Raw genomic sequence first — 3,141 nt, 5'->3', positions numbered from 1 at the left:
AAACCATCAAATACCTAGGAATAAACCTAACCAAGGATGTAAAAGACCTATATGATGAAAACTATAGAAAACTTATGAAAGAGATCGAAGAAGACACCAAGAAATGGAAAAATATTCCCTGTTCATGGATAGGAAGAATAAACATTGATTTTGTATTCTAATCTCTAGAACTGTAAGACAATATATTTATGTTGTTTAAGCAACCCAATATTTGGTACTTTGCTACAGCAGCCCTAGGAAACTAATGAAGAGACAGAAATTAATTGAGAATCATAGGTTAGGTAATAGAATAACTGATTGGAGTAATTTTTAAAATATTCAGTTAGTTATTAGAGATGTAGGTGGAAAAGTATATCTTTATCAATGATTAAAGTGACTTGCAAATATTTTTTATATAAATTACTGTAGACAATGTGGAAAAGAATTTCAGAAACTATAATTTGCCAACAAGTGGCAGCTTATTGCCTGAATGTCAACTATTATCAAACACTAATTAATTTCACCTTAGATTTTCACATTGGGCAGGGTACCAATCTGCACTTAAATTAACCATGAAATTTTTCTTGGGTTCAGAAACCTACTGTGTTGTGTGTTTTTCTCACAGCATGTGGGTCTTCCACTCCAGGCTTCACCTTAACTTTGACATCAAAAGCACTATAACTGCTTGTAACATAGGAAAGCAATGTACCCTCTTCTGTTATCTTCTGTCATCTTTTTATGAGGAGGGACTGCTTTCTCTTTTACATACAGCATCCCATGCCACATGTGATATAGATTTGCAGCCAAAATAAGACACTATAGATGTATGCTGTATGAGATTACCTTTTTCTCCCTCCATCAGGACAGGAAATCCGTGGCAGTTGAATTGTGTACCTTTCATCAAACTCATTCCATTCGCTCAACTCCATGTTTCTTTTTGGCAAATGCCATATGAACTGAAAATAATTTCCAAAGTGCTGTAACATCTCTCTTAATTTCTCTGTAATCTGGTTTCTTTTGACTGTTGCCTATTTTTATTTCTGAACATTTAAAAAGACTGTTAAACAGGAGATTTAAAGAATACAGAATTATTTCATGAAATCAAGACCAACCCAAATGTTTCTTTTTTTAATGTTTATTTATTTATTTTGAGAGAGAGAAAGAAACGGGGGAAAGGTAGAGAGAATCTCAAGCAGGCTCTGTGCTGCCAGCACAGACCACAATGGGGGGCTTTATCTCACAAACTGCAAGATCATGACCTGAGACAAAACCATGAGTTGAACACTTAACCAACTGAGCCACCCAAGTCCCTCTTAAATTGGAATTTCTAACCTTTAGAGTGATTCCTTCATTTCAAGGGAAATACTACTACTTAAAGAAGACCCAAGAACAAGTAGTATCAGGAAGGAGAAAAATTAATTTATTCAGTCATATTATTCACTGTAGTAAGATCACCATATATTTAGATCAAAACTGGGAATAAATATAAGGCAAATGCTATCGACTGAATGCTTGTGACTCTTCAAAATTCACATGTTGAAGCTCTAATCCCCACTGTGATGGCATTTGGAGGTGGGGCCTTGGGAGGTAGGTAATTAAGTCATGAAGGTGGATCCCTTATGAATAGGATTGGTGCTTTTTTAAAAATAGATGGGAGGGGTGCCTGGGTGGCTCAATGGGTTGACCATCTGTGTGTGGGTCTGTGCTGACAGCTCAGAGCCTGAAACCTGTTTCAGATCTATGTCTCCCTCTCTGCCCCTACCCTACTAGGTCTTTGTCTCTTTTTGTCTCAAAAACAAATAAACTATTAAAAAAAATTTTTTAAAGAGAAGGGGAGAGATGGTCACTTTCTAGTATGTGAGGATTCAACAAGAAGCTCACTGTCTGTAAATGAGGAAGATTGCTGTCACCAACAGCCTAACCATGTGGGCACCTTAATCTTTACTTTCAGCCTCCTAAATTGTAAGAAATAAAAAGTCTGTGGTATTCTGTTACAGCGACCTTAACTAAGATAACAAGTACACCAAGAAAGACAACATCCTCTTCTTATTCCTGAAAAGAAACTTCAGAGATTTGCCAGACAAAGGATCTTGCTTTAATAACATTTACACAACTGATTTTATTGTGTTAGAAAGATGCTATTTTACTTTGACGGCACAGGGGGAGCTACAACTAATAATTTCTGTGAATATCATGGCAATTAGATAAACTTTTAGTAATATTTTTAATGTAATATCTTATATTTGTAAAAAAACATCCAAATAACTCAGAAGGGTATATTGTAAGATAATATATTTCTCTTTCATCCTCATACAACCCTATATCTCAATCATAGAGAAAAAGATTGCTGAGATTTTCTGGAATATTCAAAAATAGTCTGTGCACATGTAAGTGTATAGTTAAATGGTTATTGCTATTTATAACCTTTTATGAGTGAGTTTATTTGCCTCCCTTTGGTAAAAGTGTAAATTATTATTATATTTTTGTAACTTTATTTATTTTTTTAGAATATAACACTATTTTTTTAGCATATGCAATTATTTTCCATCATTTAAAATACAGTAGTTACAATGACACTCCAAATGGATAAGCAAAGTAAAAAATCAAAACCCCAACTTCTATTTCATGTAATTAGACTTATTCAGAAATTAGAAGGTTAAGTAACAACTAGTTAATCACCTAATTTCACAGCTATCTGAAGTGGCAATCATTATATACAGCTTATCTATGATACATTCAAGATACATGATACAATTTGTTATTTTCCCATAAGCTAAAACATAGCCTGCTTAATACCTTTCCTTAAATTCCACCTCTATACTACAATATACTTGAGGTCCATGCAAAAAAGTAGCTACCTTTTATGTAGGAAATGGATGATTAAGTCTTTGGTGTTGTAAAATCAACTTCATTTAAACATAACCACCCCCACCACCAAAAAATGAAGAGGAAAAAAAAATAATGAAAATAATAAGGGAAAAACCCAAGACACACTTCCTGGGGGGGGAAAAAACAACAAAAAAACAAAAAAAACCATCATGTAATTTCTGTCCTTGATGGAATGTATTAAATAAGCAAACACCACCAACAAGCAAAACAAGTACTACAATGTAAAAATATTAAAAAAAAGAAAACCCTCTCACATGCATAAATGAAAGATTG

The 3,141-nt window shown here is 33.7% G+C and overlaps 1 protein-coding gene across 2 annotated transcripts in view; it reads right to left on the bottom strand.

Annotated features, from left to right (window-relative positions):
- EPHA6 (EPH receptor A6) overlaps window positions 1–3,141 on the bottom strand; it is an 852,931-nt gene that overhangs the window by 580,530 nt on the left and 269,260 nt on the right. The window lies entirely within an intron of this gene.

The sequence above is a fragment of the Suricata suricatta genome, chromosome 5, assembly GCF_006229205.1.
Source record: "Suricata suricatta isolate VVHF042 chromosome 5, meerkat_22Aug2017_6uvM2_HiC, whole genome shotgun sequence".
Taxonomy (NCBI): domain Eukaryota; kingdom Metazoa; phylum Chordata; class Mammalia; order Carnivora; family Herpestidae; genus Suricata; species Suricata suricatta.
The sequence above is the reverse complement of the archived record's forward strand: the minus strand, read 5'-3'. Positions and strand labels throughout refer to the sequence as shown.